This window comes from Hyperolius riggenbachi, chromosome 1, assembly GCF_040937935.1.
Source record: "Hyperolius riggenbachi isolate aHypRig1 chromosome 1, aHypRig1.pri, whole genome shotgun sequence".
Lineage (NCBI taxonomy): Eukaryota > Metazoa > Chordata > Amphibia > Anura > Hyperoliidae > Hyperolius > Hyperolius riggenbachi.
This window is the reverse complement of record NC_090646.1, coordinates 87,473,351-87,494,380: the sequence shown is the minus strand read 5'-3', so window position 1 is coordinate 87,494,380 and position 21,030 is coordinate 87,473,351.

The following is a 21,030-nucleotide window of genomic DNA, read 5'->3' as shown; positions in this document are numbered from 1 at the left end:
ACAATTGAAGTAGGAAAAATCCGGTGATTGGTCAGGTCAGTGGGTGCAGGCACAAGGAGCCTGACTCCCATTTCGCACCAACTGTGTCAAGAGCTGGTTGGCGTGAAATAGTTGTCAGGCTCCTTGTATCTGCAACCAACGAACCTGACCAATCACCGAAACTTGGTATGTAATTTTCCCTACTTCACTTGTTTGTGGATTCATCTACATGGTCAAATATATATTCATCAATCATTCGACAGTGTCAGGTACTCCTTTCCTCTGTGTAGAAAACCACACCAAAACCAGTAAATGCTACTCAATTGCGTATTTTAATTAGCATTATTGCAGTACACATATTAGTATTGTACAATGTCTGACAATGCAAGCATATGCATATGCATATGCTTGCATTGTCAGACATTGAACACTACTAATATGTGTACTGCAATTGCGCTAATTAAAATACGCAGTTGAGCAGCATTTACCATATTTTACGGACCATAAGACGCTCTGGACCATAAGACGCACCTAGGTTTAGAGGTCAAAAACCTGGGGGGAAAAAAATATAATAAACCAGCTGCGTCCAGGTCCAGGAGAATCTTATGGAGCTTTGTTCCCATTCACAGCAGTAAACCTTCTGTTTCCCTTTTTGTGTTCAGAAGAAAGGATTGTTGATCAAGTAGGAACTGCATCCTCCAGGCAGCTTCTCATGCAAGCAGGTAATCTTTGAAAATAGAAGCACTCACCATAGGCGCATACTGGCAAACAGCTTGCTTGAATGAGAAGCTGCCCGGAGGATGCAGTTGCCACTTGATGAACAATCTTTTTTTTAAGCATAAAAGGGGAAACAGAAAGTTTACTGCTATTACATTTGTCCCACTATGTGCAGCCCGGGGACCAAGGCTTTCCGGCTTTACAGTCAGCTCCCTGTGTGGTCTAACCTGTGATGAGCAGTACAGCTGGGAACAGCCGATAACCTGGATCCGATGTGCTGCAGCTTTGAGGCTGGATCATTCTGTGGACTGTCAGTGGCAGGCATTAGCTTGATTAGCAGCAGCATCAGATTTAGGTGAAGAAGCAATGCAGGATTGGTGTGAAGCAATGCTGGATCGGCGTGAAGCAATGCTGGATCGGTGTGAAGCAATGCTGGATCGGCGTGAAGCATTGCTGGATTGCGTGCCGCTGACAGTCCGCAGAATGATCCAGCCTCACAGCCGCAGCACATCGGATCCAGGTTATCGGCTGTTCCCAGCTGTTCTGATGATCACAGGTAGACCACACAGGGAGCTGACTGTAAAGTCAGAAAGCCTTGGTCCCCGGGCTTCAGAAACCAGCAGTTGCCGCGGTGAAAAGGGGGAGGAAGACAGTACCTTCGAACCATGAGACGCACTGACTTTTTCCCCCACTTTTGGGGGAGAAAAAGTGCGTCTTATGGTCCGAAAAATACAGTACTGGTTTTGGTGTGGTTTTCTACACATTGGCCTCAATTCACTAAGCGTTATCAAACACTTTATCAAACATTTGATAATTTACCTTAAAGGTAAAATCTAATTTTGAATTCACTAAGGTGTTATATATTTATCGAAAGTTTTATCGATAAAACATTTAATAAATCTATAACACCTTAGTGAATTCAAAATTAGATTTTACCCATGAGGTAAATTATCAAACGTTCGATAAAGTGTTTTTTTTTGTAAAGCTTAGTGAATTGAGGCCATTGTGATTTTTTTGCTTACCAGTGCTGGTACCTGCATTTTACACATATCCTTATAAATCGACAAAAAGGTTTTTTTTTGTTTTTGTGTGTTTTTTCTATAATACTCCTGTCCTCTACTTTCAATTGAAGAATTATTTTATTACAAGAATAAACATGGGTTCAAAAGTTTTGAATCAAAACTATTTAACCGTACCGCCCCAAAGGCGGGCACTGTGAGCCCCTCTGTAGCAGGGGCCTAGTCATTTTTGCAACTGCTGCCATCTGGTTTTATTGTGAGGTCAGATTAATATTGGGTATCATTCCCCTTTAACTGTCATTCCTTTTCTTTTAGTGTAATAGAGCCCTTTCTTTAATGTGACATTTGCATAAATAGAAACAAAAGACCCTGAGCAGTGTGTTAGGAGATTAAGCGGTTACAAGTCTCTCAGTCTATTGTGCTCTGTATTTAATTTGCTGTTTCGGTGTAAATCAGAGTCATCCTACACTGAAATAAACCATATTATGGTTTCTATCTTTAACATATAATTCTAGCATACAGTTCAAGTAAATAGCTTTAGGAAATGATACACTTATCAACTATTACGTGATGCAATTGACTGCTTGCTCAGGGACTACAAATAGCACAGGATGGAAGCAATCTGTCCTTATTTCCGTAAAGGTTAAAAAAAATAATGTGGGTCCTGTTTTCTTAAGTGAGAACAAGAGAATGGCAATCATGATGTCATACTGGTTGCTGATGAAATATTCCAAGCCTGACGCATGTTTCAGTTTGTATCATTTTGTAATTCAGGAGATGCAAATGTACCCAAATAATGCTGCTAATGTGAGAGAGTAACATAGGTACTCTAAATAAAGTTGACCTCAATAAGTTGTGTTTTTTTTTTTTTAAAGAGGAACTCTACTGAGAGATAGTAGCAGTGAGAAGTGGGATCTAGAATGATGACTGATACTCGCCATCTAATTTGTTCATGTTGTTTGATCCACTGTGAGCCCGTAGGTCAGAATCTTTACTTTGGTAGGCATGAAAAAATGGACAGCACCAACTACCTATAGAGAGAGAAAGAGAGAGAGAAAGAGAGAGATACTGCTTGCTTTGCAGTTGGAAACAGCCGGAATTTCCTACAATGCAATGGGGTTCACAGTCAGTAATCTGTCATGGCCATGGCAATGACATCACATTGTGGTAGGGAGTTCACTTCAATATCAACCACACACAAATCCTTGATGAACTATTAGTGAAAAAAATAAAGATTTCTCATGGGAAACAGGGTCTCAGCAACCAATGGGGATGAAATTCAATTTTGCATTTAAGTTCCTCTTTAACCACATAAGGACCGGGCTTGTTTTCCTTGATGTGTGCTGCGTGGGCTCTCCAGCCCCCAGCACAGATCGTGTCGCAGCCAGGGCGACCAGACTTCCCCCCCTTTTTTCCCCACTAGGGGGATGTCCTGCTGGGGGGGTCTGATCGCCACCGGCTATCTGTGTGTAGTGGGGAGGGGCTCCTCAAAGCCCCCCTCCGCAGCGATATTTCCCCCCTCTCTTTCCCTCCCTCCCCTCCTTCCCATGGGTGGCACAGGACGGTGATCCGTCCTGCACCGCCTCTGATAGGCTTCAGCCTATCAGATGCCGGCGATCCCCGGCCAATCAGAGGCCTGGGATCGCCGATCTGCTTTACAGCGCCGTGCAACGTAAACACCGGGGATTTCTTCCCAGCGTGTTTACATTTAGCCTGCGAGCCGCGATCGGAGGCTCGCAGGCTGTTCACGTAGACACCCTCTGTGAACTGACATAGAACGGCCGCTCGGAAGTGTAAAACCACTTACGACCTGCCCCGCCTATCGACGTTAGGCGGTCGTTAAGTGGTTAAGGTCCTTTAAGTTCTTCTTTAAGGTTCTAGTAGTTTCAGTACAGACCTTCAACACTGGTCACCCTTAACAATCTTTTGTGATTGTTTAGGTGACCTGTCCCCATACAAACATGCTGCGTATCCATTTGCAAAGCAACATATTAAGGTAAAAATGAACGTAAAAATAGGTATCCTGAATATTTTTTATGTTGGTGGACATCTAAGACTGGGGAGGTCTAAATATCAAAAACATAAAACAGACCTGTAAAATAATATGACCCTTCCATTATACAAATATTTATATTATGCATAAAAATCTTTGCATAAAGACATAAGCCATTACTAATGCTAAACCAAGATTAATCATCTCTCTGTAGTATCATCATTTCCAATACGGGCAATAAAACATCAATCTTGAGCCATAAATTGCAGCTGTTAAAGTTTTTGCTGTATGTCTTGGAACAGGGGAAGCATAACTACATTATCTTGTTAAGGCATGTGGGGTTTCACATCATTAAAATTATATGTAATAACAGATGCTAAAAAAAAAAGTAGTTGAAAGGTTGTTAAAAATTGAAAGAGACAGGCAACAGATTGGGGAAAGTGTGGTGAATTCAGAGTGTATGGAACAGGTACATGGGCAAGGCGGGATTTACAGTATACTTGTTGTGCCTCTAGGCCAAGTATGTTGTGACTCCCCTTTCTTGTGAAGCAGTGCCCCTCCCATTCCATGTGCTGCCCCCTCTTCCATGTGTATCATCCATGTGCTGCAGTGCCCCTCCCATTCCATGTGCAGCCCCCTCCTCCATGTGTATCATCCATGTATGCAGCCAGCCCCTCCCATTCCATGTGCAGCCTCTTCCTCCATGTGTATCATCCATGTATGCAGCCAGTCCCTCTCTTTCTTCCTTGAGCAGCCCCCTCCTCCATGTCTATCATCCATGTACTGTAGCACCTCTCTTTCATGAGCAGCTCCTTTGGGCATCAGTTTCCCCTTTCTATGTGTTGCTCCCCATTTCAGCCTCCTCATTTATATGTAGCAACTCCTCCTTCATGTCCAGGTGCCCCCTTGCCCCTTGTGGCCTTTCCAGAAATATGGCCCTGTAGATGGGTGCAGGGCCGGGCCGAGACAGAGACGAAAGAAGCACCCCCTTGGCCTTGGGTGTACTGGCATTGACAGCTTAGGAAGCACAGCGGATCTGAGATGAAAAACTAAGTATAACAAGTAACTTGTCTATATATCTTATTTAAAGTTTAGATGGTTTACACAGCAAATCTAGCTGCAAACAGCTTCAACAGTTTATGATAATTTATTCCTGTGATACAATGAGGGCAGCCATGTTCTGTTTGTCACATTACACACAGGCAAGCTGATTTGCATTTCCAGCCCTCAGGCTGTGGAAACTCCACTCCCCTCTCCTCCTCCCTCCTCCCCTCTGCCTCTGAAATCTCTGGCTAGTAATACCTCCCCCTCCTCCTGCCCAGACTGAGCTCCCATAAGCCCTTGATACATGGGTTTCAGAGTGCCTAGGCACTGGAGAAGCTGTGGGTGAGGCTTGTTTAGTTTATAGGGAATTAGAGAATTAAAACAAAACAAAACATTATTTGACTTGAGGAATGCCCTATAAACTATATGAAAGAAATACAATTATGCAAAGAGTAAAAGTTTACAGTATCTCCGATCCACTTTAAACACAATGCCCCACACAACCCAGACCCTCTTCCATCAACCGTGGCTGGTCAGAATGAGTGAGTATCTATATCGCTAGACAACGCATTTTGGAAGGACCACTGTAAAATACAAGCAGCAGAACTGGTGTGTGGACATGGGATCCTGTGGATGCATGGCAGGTGGAGGTTTGGGGAGAACCTTTCTCAAACAAGCTAAGTGAGCAAGGGTCTGATTGGTTATGGAAAGAGGGTTGAAGGGCTTGGGAGAGGCTCTCAATATAAGCCTTGAATTGAAGAGTTTGGAGTTGCTTAGCTAGGTCTAATGTGTGCGCAGGATGGGGCTTTGGCTTCCCTGCCTAGGGCACTTGGAGGTCATGTCTCAGCCCTGAATAGGTGTACGGGGAAGGAGAGAATGACACTCTTCACAACCCATATACAAATATGAGATCACCTGCACACCAGAATGGAAAAAAGTACAAATACATTTATACATTTGTTAAAAAACACTTTGCGAAAATGGAAGCTGGAATATGCAGTTGGAAGACACCTCAGACATACATAGTTACATAGTTACATAGTTATTATGGTTGAAAAAAGACATACGTCCATCGAGTTCAACCAGTACAAAGTACAACACCAGGCTGCTCCCTCACATATCCCTGTTGATCCAGCGGAAGGCGAAAACCCCCCACAAGGCATGGTCCAATTATCCCGAAAAGGGAAAAATTCCTTCCCGACTCCAGATGGCAATCAGATAAAAATCCCTGGATCAACATCATTAGGCATTACCTAGTAATTGTAGCCATGGATGTCTTTCAACGCAAGGAAAGCATCTAAGCCCCCTTTGAATGCAGGTATAGAGTTTGCCATAACGACTTCCTGTGGCAATGCATTCCACATTTTAATCACTCTTACTTACTTAATTAGATCTCCTCTAAGGCGTCTTTTCTCTAGACTAAATAAACCCAGTTTATCTAACCTTTCTTGGTAAGCGAGACCTTCCATCCCACGTATCAATTTTGTTGCTCGTCTCTGCACCTGCTCTAAAACTGCAATATCTTTTTTGTAATGTGGTGCCCAGAACTGAATTCCATATTCCAGATGTGGCCTTACTAGAGAGTTAAACAGGAGCAATATTATGCTAGCATCTCAAGTTTTTATTTCCCTTTTAATGCATCCCAAAATTTTGTTAGCTTTAGCTGCAGCGGCTTGGCATTGAGTACGATTATTTAACTTGTTGTCGATGAGTATTCCTAAGTCCTTCTCCAAGTTTGATGTCCCCAACTGTATCCCATTTATTTTGTATGGTGCTAGACCATTGGTAGGACCAAAATGCATGACTTTACATTTTTCAACATTGAATTTCATCTGCCATTTATGTGCCCATATAGCCATCCTATCCAGATCCTGTTGCAATATGACACTATCTTCCTGAGAGTTGATGATTCTGCACAATTTTGTATCATCTGCAAAAATAGCAACATTGCTCACTACTGCATCTACTAGGTCATTAATAAATAAATTAAAGAGCACTGGACCCAGTACAGACCCCTGTGGGACCCCACTGCTAACAGTCTCCCATTTTGAGTACGATCCATTGACCACAACTCTTTGTTTTCTGTCCATTAGCCAGTTCCCTATCCATGCACACAGACTCTTCCCCAGTCCTTGCATCCTCATCTTTTGCACCAGACTTCTGTGGGGAACAGTGTCGAAGGCCTTTGCAAAATCCAAGTATATCACATCTACAGCATTCCCAATATCCATATTAGCATTCACTACCTCATAAAAGCTGAGCATGTTAGTCAAACAGGACCTGTCTTTAGTAAACCCATGTTGATGCTGAGAAATAAGATTATTTTCTACTATGAAGTCATGTATAGTATCTTTTAGTAACCCCTCAAATAATTTGCATACAACTGATGTTAAGCTTACAGGTCTATAATTTCCTAGATCTGATTTTTTACCCTTCTTAAATAATGGGAAAACGTGGGCTGTACGCCGATCCACTGGGACTCTGCCAGTTGCAAGAGAGTCACAAAAGACAAGATAAAGGGGTTTATCTATAACTGAACTTAATTCCCTCCTAACTTTTTGAGATGAGAAAAACGGACACTCAAGCCACACCCCTAACCATGCCCCCTGCACACCCCTAGTCACACTTAACCCCGAGTCACACACACCATAAAGACTTCATAAGAGAAACATGTTATTTTATAATTCAAACTACACTGGTCCTTTTTATCCTGGTCCATTCTCCTTCATATTAACATTTGTAAATAAAAAATATACCGTATACATTTAACGGATGGGAATAAAGTTTAGTGTCAATTAAACACATTTTTCAGTAGCAAAATACATATATTTGCTTAGAGCTGTATATGAGTCCTGAATAGGGATGAGCTATGGATTAAAAACGGATGAAATCTGAATGGGTTTCATTAGGACTTCATCCTCCCCTAATTTTTGCACCTGAGTGGGTGTGTATGCCGGGCGGTTGGGGGGGGGGAGGGGGTGGTATTGGTGTTTAAACTTACCCAGCAGGCGTCTTCTTTAACTCATCCCACGCTGCGTTCCAAGTTGCGTCACGTGACTACAAACACTTCTTCCTTCAACCCGGAAGGAGAAAGTGTTTGTAGTCACATAACCATGGCTTGGAACGCAGAGTGGGACGTGTCGTTGGACGAGTTAAAGAAGACGCCTGCTCAGGGCCGGATTTCGGCCAAGGCCGCCTAGGCCATGGCCTAGGGCACCACAGGAGCAATGGCACCAAAGCAGCAGGCTAAACTGGTGCAGCATTTGCAAGCTTGCAAACGCTGCCTGCAATGCAGGGAGATCAGGTGAGTACCTGGCCATGGTACTCTGCTGCCAGCTGCCTGTACTGCGGCCACCTTGTTCTCTGTGCACGTTGGCGTTGTGGTGGGCAGCATTGGAGACAAAGGGACTGGCACTGGAGATGAGTGGAGAAGTAAGTGACACAGATGGCTGCTGCAGTGTGGAAGGGGGGAGTGGGAATGGAAGGGATTAAGAGAGTCATCTGGCTACCTATGCTGGAGGGAAATGGAGGAGGGGTCACCTGGCTACCTATACTGGAGAGGAGGGGGGGGGTCATCTCGCTACCTATATTAGGCGGAGGGGTCATGTGGCTACTTATTCTGGAGGGTAGGTGAGGGGTTATCTCGCTACCTATACTGAAGGGGGGCGGCTGGTGACAGTGGCCTAGGGTGGTAAAGAGAACAAATCCGGCCCTGCGCCTGCTGGGTAAGTTTCACCCCCCTCCTCCACGCACACACCAGCTCCGGTGCACTAATTAGGAGGATGAAATCGGATTTCATCCATTTTTAATCCGTAGCTCACCCCTGGTCCTGAAAGAAAGACTGTTGGGTGCCATGCCTCAGAGACATCCTAATAGTTTAGCCAGCACATAAATGTACACTTTTACTACATAAATTCCATGAGCTCACCGGCTGTTATTATGTTTTATAATACCTGGAACTCATGTATCTCTGGTGAGACCGGCTATCATCCACAAGGTGACAAGAGCTAGCTGATATTGGTTTATCTTAATTATAACACTGATCGTTACTGAGACAGTTTATCAAAATTAAACCGAAGGAAGAATAATTTGCCTCTCTGTACTTGCAGCCTGGCATAGTTCCCCCAGTTTATATATGATGAAGCGTGCCAGGCGTAGGCAGAGTACACAGAGGAGCTCATTATATCCTGCTTCACCTCTGACAAAGCTGATGTTGTCAGGTTCAATGCAAAGAGCTTAATGTAGAAGCAGCAATGCTGTGGCTGCCATCTAGAGGCCTCATTCAGAATCATTATTAAGTGAAATTAATGTGTAAGTAAAGCATGATAATTTATGCGCCAACTTCCTTGAATCAATCCCTGTTCTTCGAACTGTTATATCAGACCTGGGGGTATATTCACAAAAGACGGACAGCCAGGGGCGTAGCTAGACATCACTGGGCCCCCCCTGCGGAGGCATCCCTTGCAGGGTCTATTGTTACGCCCCTGCACACAGCGCATGTGAAGTTTACAGAGTTTGCACAATCTCCATAGCCAGTTAGGCAAGTGAGGCAAACAGTGTAACTCACTTAAAGAATACCTGTAAGGAAAAAAATGCCCCTGGGGGTACTTACCTCGGGTGGGGAAACCTCTTGATCCTATTGAGGCTTCCCAGGTTCTCCCCGGCCAGCCCAATCCTGCGCTGGATCCCAGGATGCGCACAGGCGGAGTTGTGGCTTCCCGCTCAGCAGAAATAGCAGAGCGCACTCGAGTCTGGCCAACTGTGTCTGCAGTTTCTGGAAACATGGCCACCGCAGCACTGGTGAGGACTGAGGAGGGGGGAAGTGCGTCTCTTACGCCCTGAAGATTTCAGGAAAGGTATGTATTTATCAAGCACAAGAGGAAAGCGGCAGGCACTCAGTAAAATCACGTGGATGCTGACAGATGCATGTATGGCTGCTGGGTGTGCGCCCCCTGCAGTGGCTACATGCTCTAGATCATATATATACACAGTAACAAACAAGCTGGAGAAAAAAAAGGTAATCTGGCACTGTAGCTTTAATGGAACGTGGCAAGTATACAAATAGGATGAATGGACACAAATCACAGTGAACAGTTCAATTGTGAAAGTTCCTTGTACTTACCGTGCTCCTGCTGGGGTAAGGGAGAGGTATGTATTTAACCTGCCAAACTCCCCCCCCCCCCCCCTTATTTTGTCCTCAGAGCCTGTCATTGACAAACAAACAATTCTACCTCAAGTACTCTTTAAAGTGGTATTGTCACCATAAAAATCAAATTTCAACAGCAACTGGTCTGAGTGTATTAAGTGATAAATATGCTAATCCTGCATTCCAAACTTTCCAAACTTTTTCTGCTATTGTGGTTTGGAGTTATCACATACCTTAGGAGCACTGGCCCTTTAATTGCCATTGCATTGGCTGGCAAAACAGTTGCATGCGGGGAGGTCTTTTAATCTATAATATATTCCTCCTCTCCCCTTTATTTCCCCCTCCTTCTAATGACATAAGACAGTGCACTTCCTAGTATAGACCTCAGTGGGAGTGTCTGAAGACTCTGGGAGGAGGGCGGGTAATGAATACACAATTAGCAAGAGGCGAAAAAAAGAGCAAGGGTGGAAATTATGTCAGGATTAGCTTAATGCAAAGGTAACCAAGATGGAAACTGCCTAGAATAGGATTCTCTGCTTTTCCTTTATAAAATTCACAGGAATCATAATGTGGACAGTGCAATACATCTGTTATGTAAGTTGTAACTTGTATTTATCTACTTACATGTGTGTTTTTTTATTTCTAGGTTAGCATGGGTGTCGCTTGTTCTTTAACCTTCCTGCACATAATCTTTCTTGCAATCATCTTTGGTTTTTTTTTTATCCTATTATCTTACTTTTTCCTTTGCTCTTTTTTGTTCTCTTTTAATCTTAACCTTCCCTACACCTCCAGCTCTGCTTTTCTCACTCTCTACTTTCTCACACTCTCCACTCCTTCTTTCCTCTTTCTCCTCCCCACTTCAACATTTGGATACAAGGAGGGGGCCGCATGTTAATTTTGGGTGGGTTTTTGCTGCACCCAGGCTTAACCACTTCAGGACCACAGGCTTACACCCCCCTAGTGACCAGGCCATTTTTCACAATAGAGGGCTGTGCAGCTTTGTCAGTGTGCTGCACAGCCCTACAACTCAGCACACAAATGAAGTTTTCCTCCATCTATTGTTGTTAATAGGACACTCTTTTGGAGGACTCTGATCGTTGCTGCGATCTTTATTTTTTTTATTACAAAAAGGGAGGCTTTTCTCTCCCTCCTTCCTCCCTCTCCCTCTCCCTCCCTCTCCCTTTAGCCATCCTAAATCGCCATAAGACGGCAATCGACTCTCTTCCTCGCCTCTCATAGGCATCAGCCTATGAGAGGGCTTCATTCTCCAGCCACTCTGAGGGACAGCCAAGTGTCCCCCGTACTGCGCTGCAGGAGATCGCAGCTCTGTACAAAGGTAAACAAAGGGGATTTCTTTCCCCCTTTGGCTGGAAACAGCTGGTTGATCATGATGCGGAGCTCCGTGATCTGCACGCGTTCCCTGCTAAATTGCATCTCCAGGACATGACGCCAATCGGCATTAGGCAGTCCTGGGGCTGCCACCACGGTCACGCCCATCAGTGTGACGCGGTCGATAGGTAGTTAAGCAGACAATGGCCTCAATTCACTAAGCTTACCTCCTGTCTTTAATAACGATTTTTACAGAGTGGTCACCATGGAGATGAGGCATGTCGTATTCAGGAAACATTTTACCTCAGGCAAACCTAAAGTTAACTCTTCTGTCTTTAAGTTAACTCTTTAATCCTTAAAATAACTCCACAGTTAAAGACAGGCTGTTTATTAACTGCATGTGAAAATAACTACAGAGGTTAACTACAGAGGAGGTAAATTAACAACAGAGGAGGTAACTTAAGGAATAAAGAGATAAGATAACTCTCTTACTGTGTGGAGGTAAGTTTTCTCTTGCCTTATTATCTCCAACATGATCTTAGTTAGAGTGACCAGACGTCCCGGATTGCCCGGGACACGTCCCGGATTCGGGGTCCGCTGTCCCAGGCTTAATGAGGTCCCGGGAAACGTCCCGCTTTCAGCAGCGGGACGTCCCGGCCTCGGGACTCTGGCCACTCTCTCCTCAATGAACTGGCAGCGGCGTCTATAGACGCCGTGCCAGTTCATTGCCCGCAGCCCCGCTCCAGCCTCCTCTTCCGGTGTCTGTTTCCGACACCGGCAGGCGAGCAGGGCTACGGCAAGATGGCTGCCGAAGCCCTGTACTGGAGACCTATTTGTGTCACTAGTACAGGGCTTCGGGCGCCATCTTGCCGTAGCCCTGTCAGCGCGGGAGAGAAGAGCAGGAGGAGGAAGACGGTCCCGGGACGGAGCAGCGCGCCAGAGGCCGGACACTTCTGCCAGGTGAGTAAATGCTTTCTTTTCCAGGTGAAATGTTTGCCCGCATTGTTTCTTTTCCAGGTGAAATGTTTGCCCGCATTGTTTCTTTTCCAGGTGAAATGTTTGCCCGCATTGTTTCTTTTCCAGGTGAAATGTTTGCCCGCATTGTTTCTTTTCCAGGTGAAATGTTTGCCCGCATTGTTTCTTTTCCAGGTGAAATGTTTGCCCGCATTGTTTCTTTTCCAGGTGAAATGTTTGCCCGCATTGTTTCTTTTCCAGGTGAAATGTTTGCCCGCATTGTTTCTTTTCTGGTGAAATGTTTGCCCGCATTGTTTCTTTTCTGGCGAAATGTTTGCCTGCAGTGCGTTTCTTTTCTGGCGAAATGTTTGCCCGCAGTGCGTTTCTTTTCTGGCGAAATGTTTGCCGCATTGCGTTTCTTTTCTGGTGAAATGTTTGGCCGCAGTGCGTTTCTTTTCTGGTGAAATGTTTGCCCGCAGTGCGTTTCTTTTCTGGCGAAATGTTTGCCCGCATTGCGTTTCTTTTCTGGTGAAATGTTTGGCCGCAGTGCGTTTCTTTTCTGGTGAAATGTTTGCCCGCAGTGCGTTTCTTTTCTGGTGAAATGTTTGGCCGCAGTGCGTTTCTTTTCTGGTGAAATGTTTGCCCGCAGTGCGTTTATTTTGTACTGACATGTTGCCCGCATTGCGTTTATTTTGTACTGACATGTTTGCCCGCATTGCATTTATTTTATACTGACATGTTGCCTATTGCGTTTATTTTCTGGTGTCCGGGGTAACTGTTACTGCATTTATTATTTAATGGTCATAGATGGCTATGTTTGCTGCTTTGTGGTTACGGTATACTATTAGCATCACACAGTTTCTGCACACCCATGATACAAAGTCTCGTTTGTCCACATCATGGCGTAAACACTGCTTTCTTATGCCTCGCTGTTACATCATTACGTTAGCTCCGCCCATACAATGTCATGGCCACGCCCATTTTTTCCCTCCCCCAGTCTTCGCCGCTGCGTGCTCCTCACTCCTTCCCACTTTTCGCCGCGGTGCGCAGCAGGCATAGATTTGCTAGCATTCTCTAATTATTTATTAAAACAGTGAACATACTGCGGGGGCATAATGTCTTCATTGTGTCCATGACTGAAAGTAAAAGTGTTTACAAAGAACCCTTTCCACTTAATATCTTTATGGGGAATTAAAGCAGCCAACAATTAAGATTAAATCTATATTTTATCATTTCCATCCCCCAAGGGAGAGAAACAAATATCCCTTCATTTGTAAGCAGTCCTAATTGACGCCTGATTATAACACTTTACAGCTGCTGATTAGATAAAATGGCTTTTGTTAGTCATAATGGAAAGTAACATATTATTAAGTTGTTTTGAGAGTGAAAGCTGTTGTTTTATGCATATGGTGATTTAACCTTTTGTAGAGGACGTGTATTTAACGATAATAAAAGCATGCACAGTAGCCTGAGCTGCCATGCCAGAGAGATCCATAGCTATGAGATTATGCTGTACATGTTCATGTGTGTGGGAGCCGTATACGGGGGTGCAATGATTGCATCTTCCCTCCAGGAATGCAGTGCAAGGGGGTGGGGGAGGAAGCAGAGCCGGATCATCCACAGGGCAATCTAGGCAGATATCTAGGGACTGTTGGTTGTCTAGGGGCATTTAGATTTCACAGTTTTCCTGACACCCTGTAGCCTCCCTGCACCCTGTCCCACGAATAGTGCATATTACCGTTTGACAGTTTGCTGAGCTCCAGTTTCAGGAAGGGGGTTGGGCGGTTGGAGGGCGGTTACAAATGCTACCCTAAGGGCCCGTTTCCACTATAGCGTTACGAAATCGCCGGCGAATCACCGCAGGCAAATCGCATGCGGGTGCGATTCCGCATGCGTTTTTTGCCGCGATTTCGCATGCGATTTCGCATAGGTAAGGCTGTATGCGATTTTAACCATGTCACTGCCTGTGTGAATTAACATGGGTACCTATGCGAAATCGCATGCGAAATCGCGGCAAAAAACGCATGGGGAAAACGCATGCGATTTCCCTATTAAATACATTGCGTGCGATTCGCCTGCATTCCACACGCAGGCGAATTCTGAGGCCCCTACCCTGCAGATTTTTTCTGCACAGAAAAACGTGCGGGGAAACGCACAAGTGGAAACAGTCCCATCCACTTGTACTGACTGTGCGAATCCGCATGCGTTGCCCGCATGCGGATTCGCGATAGTGGAAACGGGCCCTAATACTGCTATATGGGAGATGGAGAGATTGTTATCTTAATAGTGTTATATGAGTGGTGTGGGGAAAGAATGGTACTGCTATATGGGGAGAGTGCCCTCAAACTGGTATATAAGGGTATAAGGGGGGGGGGGGGTGTAGGGGGACAAACAAAGGCTGCCTAATACCCCTATAATGCAGGGAGAACTGGCTAAGCTGAAACATGCATAAAATGTAGGTACTGAGTGCTCTGCTGTGCGTTTGTCCCGAGGGTTTTCACATCAAGGCTGCCAGAGCTGGATTTTCCGTAAGGCATGGTAGGCAAGTGCCTACAGGCACGCTTCACCCCTGATGCCTCCCTCCTTCCCTATATAGTGTCGTGTCCAGAGCAGAACGTAAAAGACAGGCTACTCACCCGGCTCTCTGCATTCCACTGACAAGATCTCCCTTCACCCAGGGGCACCTAAAGCTACTTAATATTGAGAGTACTTCTTAGGGGCACCTGTGACTACCGACTCCAGGCAGGGGAAGTAGGGAGGAGGTGAAAGCTGGGTCAGCCAGCACACTTGCAGTGCGATACGGTGGGTCCGTCGAGGGCGAAGTGTAAGGTGTCCAGAACATTTGTGCCTGTGATGTAAATCCGGGCCTGCTGACTGCTAGGGAAACAAGTGTGTGTTGAGGTGTAACCTTAGACTATATTCTAGAAAGTGGGCAGTTGTGGCACATTTTAACACTAACATTTTCTATTGAGATTCCAGGTAAACCCAGGGACTTAACAGTCCTTCAGATTATATCAAAGCAGGATAAAACTCTGACATAACATTCAATTAAACTTTGTATTACCCATACAGTTATCTTATTTGCTTTTGTGCAAGTAATTTCCTCTGTTTACAAATTACAAGTTCCTAAAGTACAGTTTATCTGCTCTGAAAGCTGCCATTGCATTTATTGCCTAGTTGCCGTATTTATAGATTAAAAAGTATGAAGTGACCACTTCTCTCCTTTCTCAGCTACTATGAAGCATGCAGCTGCGATAAAGCACTACCAGAAATGCTTACTAATTGTGGCTGATAAGCAAACATGAACAAAGACAATGTAATCACTTCCTCAGCATGTTGTGGGCAATTGAGATAAGATTCCCATTCTCTTGAACAGGAATCACAATCCCAAATTGACGCAAAATTGCTAAATTTTGTGCCGCAAAATCACAATTGCGACCGTGATTTGTAATTTGCTCTCCAGGGGCCATATGCAATTCACTTTTTCACCTAAGTTTTCTCCTAGGAGATAAATTGTCATCTTCGATTTAAAGTAACTTTTTAGCACTTTGCAATTGAAAAAGTACCAAAAAGTAGGTGAAGCAATACTGTAAAAATTATTTTGAGTATTTTTTTGCTTGCTGACAGTTTAAAAGGCATTTTAGTTACAAATATCACCTAGGAGAAATATCACCTAGGTGAAAAAGTGAATCGCATATGGCCCATATTTTTTTCTCCTAGTAGGTTTTATGCTGTAATTAATATTTTTAGAGCAGAGAAGAGAAGCTCAGTTCCTTGCCACTTTAAGTTAATTCATTCTCTTCACATTAACTTATCCTTTATTCTAATTAATTAATGTTATTTGATATTAAAGCTCAAGCTCAGAATTCTAAATATACCATTCAATATTTGGCAAGCAGCTCAACTGAAGGAGTTATCAGCAGGCTATGTGTGGTTGCTACTACTGCTTTTCAAGTCAACATTGTCATGCACTGCAGATAACATGGAAGGTGGGGCACAGACAGAGCTCTCTGAGAAGACTGCAGCCAGTGGCATAGCTAAGGAGTTGTGGGCCCCGATGAAAGTTTTACAATGGGGCCCCCCACTCTATACACTCTATACATAGCAATTGATACAGCGCACCAAAACCTGCCAATGGCAACTACAGTGTCTGAGGTGCAAGAAGCCGATGGGGAACAGTTTGTTAATTATTACAACTACTAAAAGTATCTATAGAAGTGATTATTATGAGCACAGGACCAATAGAGTGCTAACACTGTAGTTGAGGGAGGGCCCTTCGGGACCCCTCTGACCCAAGGGCCCGATGCGGTCGCAACCTCTGCAACCCCTATTGCTACGCCCCTGACTGCCGCCTCCAGCTAGCCATGACCCCCATTTGCTTCTCTGTCTCCGCCCCAGCTATGCGAACATTAAAGCATTTTACCACTGTACCGGGCACTATCCTCCTCTCTGCTTTTCACAGGCACTGGCTGTTCTCCTGAATTCTCCGTATGCTCCTGATGCATGTCATGTGACATGATGTGTGTCAGGTGACATGCACATGGAGCCTACAGAGGATGCAGCAGCACAATTGGTGGCTGTAAGAAGCACAGAGCAGTATACAGTAGCACCCAGAGCTCTAGTTAGTTGCAACTGGAAACTCCTTTTTGAACTTGATGGGAGCTAGTGTTGGGCGAACAGTGTTCGCCACTGTTCGGGTTCTGCAGAACATCACCCTGTTCGGGTGATGTTCGAGTTCGGCCGAACACCTGACGGTGCTCGGCCAAACCGTTCGGCCATATGGCCGAACTAAGAGCGCATGGCCGAACGTTCCCCGAACGTTCGGCTAGCGCTGTGATTGGCCGAACGGGTCACGTGGTTCGGACCCGAACGCGCTCTGATTGGCCGAACGGTCACGTGGTTCGGGTAAATAAATACCCGAACCACGTCATATCTCCGCCATTTGTCTGTGGGTTTAGCTTTGGGTAGGCAGGCAGGGTAGTTCGCGCTCCAGCCACGCTAGCCAGGGTCCCCCCTGTCATTGTGTCACTGCTGGGAACAGTAGTACACCGCTTGCTCAGCCACACTATATAGCATTCTGTTTACTGCCACTCTGTGTACCTCGCTCAGCCACACTATATAGCATTCTGTTTACTGCCACTCTGTGTCTGCTGGGAATAGTAGTACACCGCTTGCTCAGCCACACTATATAGCATTCTGTTTACTGCCACTCTGTGTACCTCGCTCAGCCACACTATATAGCATTCTGTTTACTGCCACTCTGTGTCTGCTGGGAATAGTGGTACACCGCTCGCTCAGCCACACTATATAGCATTCTGTTCACTGTTCTGTGTCTGCTTGGAATAGTGGTACACCGCTCGCTCAGCCACACTATATAGCATTCTGTTTACTGTTCTGTGTCTGCTGGGAATAGTGGTACACCGCTCGCTCAGCCACACTATATAGCATTCTGTTTACTGTTCTGTGTCTGCTGGGAATAGTGGTACACCGCTCGCTCAGCCACACTATATAGCATTCTGTGCACTGTTCTGTGTCTGCTGGGAATAGTGGTACACCGCTCGCTCAGCCACACTATATAGCATTCTGTTCACTGTTCTGTGTCTGCTGGGAATAGTGGTACACCGCTCGCTCAGCCACACTATATAGCATTCTGTTTACTGTTCTGTGTCTGCTGGGAATAGTGGTACACCGCTCGCTCATCCACACTATATAGCATTCTGTTCACTGTTCTGTGTCTGCTGGGAATAGTGGTACACCGCCCGCTCAGCCACACTATATAGCATTCTGTTCACTGTTCTGTGTCTGCTGGGAATAGTGGTACACCGCTCGCTCAGCCACACTATATAGCATTCTGTTCACTGTTCTGTGTCTGCTGGGAACAGTAGTACACCGCTCGCTCAGCCAGAGTATATAGCATTGTGTTTACTGCCACTCTGTGTACACCGCTCAGCCAGACTATATACCATTGTTTACTGACACTCTGTGTACACCGCTCAGCCAGACTATATACCATTGTTTACTGACACTCTGTGTACACCGCTCAGCCAGACTATATACCATTGTTTACTGCCACTCTGATTCTGCTGGGAACAGTAGTACACCGCTCGCTCAGCCAGACTATATAGCATTGTGTTTACTGCCACTCTGTGTACACCGCTCAGCCAGACTATATACCATTGTTTACTGACACTCTGTGTACACCGCTCAGCCAGACTATATACCATTGTTTACTGAAACTCTGTGTACACCGCTCAGCCAGACTATATACCATTGTTTACTGCCACTCTGATTCTGCTGGGAACAGTAGTACACCGCTCGCTCAGCCAGACTATATACCATTGTTTACTGACACTATATAGCAGACTATATAGCATTGTGTGTACACCGCTCAGCCAGACTATATACCATTGTTTACTGACACTCTGTGTACACCGCTCAGCCAGACTATATACCATTGTTTACTGCCACTCTGATTCTGCTGGGAACAGTAGTACACCGCTCGCTCAGCCAGACTATATACCATTGTTTACTGACACTCTGTGTACACCGCTCAGCCAGACTATATACCATTGTTTACTGCCACTCTGATTCTGCTGGGAACAGTAGTACACCGCTCGCTCAGCCAGACTATATACCATTGTTTACTGACACTATATAGCAGACTATATAGCATTGTGTGTACACCGCTCAGCCAGACTATATACCATTGTTTACTGACACTCTGTGTACACCGCTCAGCCAGACTATATACCATTGTTTACTGCCACTCTGATTCTGCTGGGAACAGTAGTACACCGCTCGCTCAGCCAGACTATATACCATTGTTTACTGACACTCTGTGTACACCGCTCAGCCAGACTATATACCATTGTTTACTGCCACTCTGATTCTGCTGGGAACAGTAGTACACCGCTCGCTCAGCCAGACTATATACCATTGTTTACTGACACTCTGTGTACACCGCTCAGCCAGACTATATACCATTGTTTACTGCCACTCTGATTCTGCTGGGAACAGTAGTACACCGCTCGCTCAGCCAGACTATATACCATTGTTTACTGACACTATATAGCAGACTATATAGCATTGTGTGTACACCGCTCAGCCAGACTATATACCATTGTTTACTGCCACTCTGATTCTGCTGGGAACAGTAGTACACCGCTCGCTCAGCCAGACTATATAGCATTGTGTTTACTGCCACTCTGTGTACACCGCTCAGCCACACTATATAGCATTGCGTACTCTGCCAGTCAGTGTGTATATTGCTGGGATCAGTAATACTCCACTCACCGTCAACCACTATATGAGCTCAACATGAGTTCCCCAGAGACCTCCGCTGTGAGCAGCACTCCCAACAACAGCAACAGCCAACGCCCCACGCAAGCTATAACATCCACCCCAGCAGCCAGTGGTCAGCAGCAGCCCTCCCCGGAGGAGAACGTTGTGTCCATCAGTCCGTCGCCAGAGCGATTAATGAGGGCTGCCATTGAGGAGATGATGGGGCCTGATGTGGAGGAGGAGGTCTGGCTCAGGCCAGCATCCCAAGTTAATGTTGAGGACGATGAGGGGTCTGTGTCTGGGGATGTTGGGGTGGCAGAGGTGGTGGGTGGGTCAGACTCAGGAGAAGAGTTGTATGATGAGGATGATGATCGGGACCATCTGTATGTGCCTCAGAGTCCGACCCCGGAAAACATGTTGTATCGTGTGTTTAGGTACTAAAATCTGCGTTCCCTCCCAGTAGTGTTGGGCGAACAGTGTTTGCCACTGTTCGGGTTCTGCAGAACATCACCCTGTTCGGGGTGACTATATAGCAGACTATATAGCATTGTGTTTAATGCCACTCTGTGTACACGGCTCAGCCACACTATATAGCATTGTGTTTACTTCCACTCTGTGTCTGCTGGGAACAGTAGTACACCGCTCACCCGCCACTGTATAGCATTGTGCTCTGTGTCACTGCTGACAATAGTGGTACACCGCTCACCCACCACTGTATAGCATTTCTGTACTGCCACTGTACTGCTGCCAGTCAGCGTGTACTTTAAGGATAAGTGAAATGAGGAAGAAATCCGGTGAAAGAGGGAGGGGCAAGGGAAGAGGTGTTTCCCCTGACGGTTCACGTACAGGCCACAGGGGAGCACCCAAGAAAACCCACTCAATACTGCCCATGTTGTCCAGGACAACAACCCTCACAGATCCAAAAGAACAGGACCAGATAATTACTTGGATGACCTCTCAAGCGTCCAGCAGTGGGTTAAGCAGCACCAGCACATCACGCACGAGGTCCGAGTCCTCAGCCAGTTAAAGTCTGGGCTTTCTTTGAAGACTGCACTGAGGATGTTACCATGGCGATTTGCAAGGTGTGCAAGACCCGCCTGAGCAGGGGGAAAAGTATTAACAACCTCTCCACCACCAGCATGAGCCGCCACATTCTATCCAAACATCCCACTCTGTGGGCAAACGCGGCAGGACAGGGTACCACCAGCAACACTGCCTCCCTTGGGTTCACCAGACTCACCACCAGACCCGCCTCAGCAGCAGCAGTAGCCCAGCCATTGCGTGGTTCACAACATTCACAAACATCAGACGATGCTGACACTGTCACTTTCCGGACTAGTGCTCTTGAGGTCTCCCAGTGTTCATCAAACACAACAACCAACAGCCCTTCGGTGTGCAGCGCTACGGTTGAGTTGTCTGTCTCTGAGATGTTTGAGCACAAGAGGAAATTGCCAGCAAATGACCCCCGGGCCGTGGCAGTAACAGCCAGCCAGCATAGCCAAGCTTCTGGCCTGCGAAATGCTGCCATATCGAGTGGTGGAGACAAACAGCTTCAAGGGCATGATGTC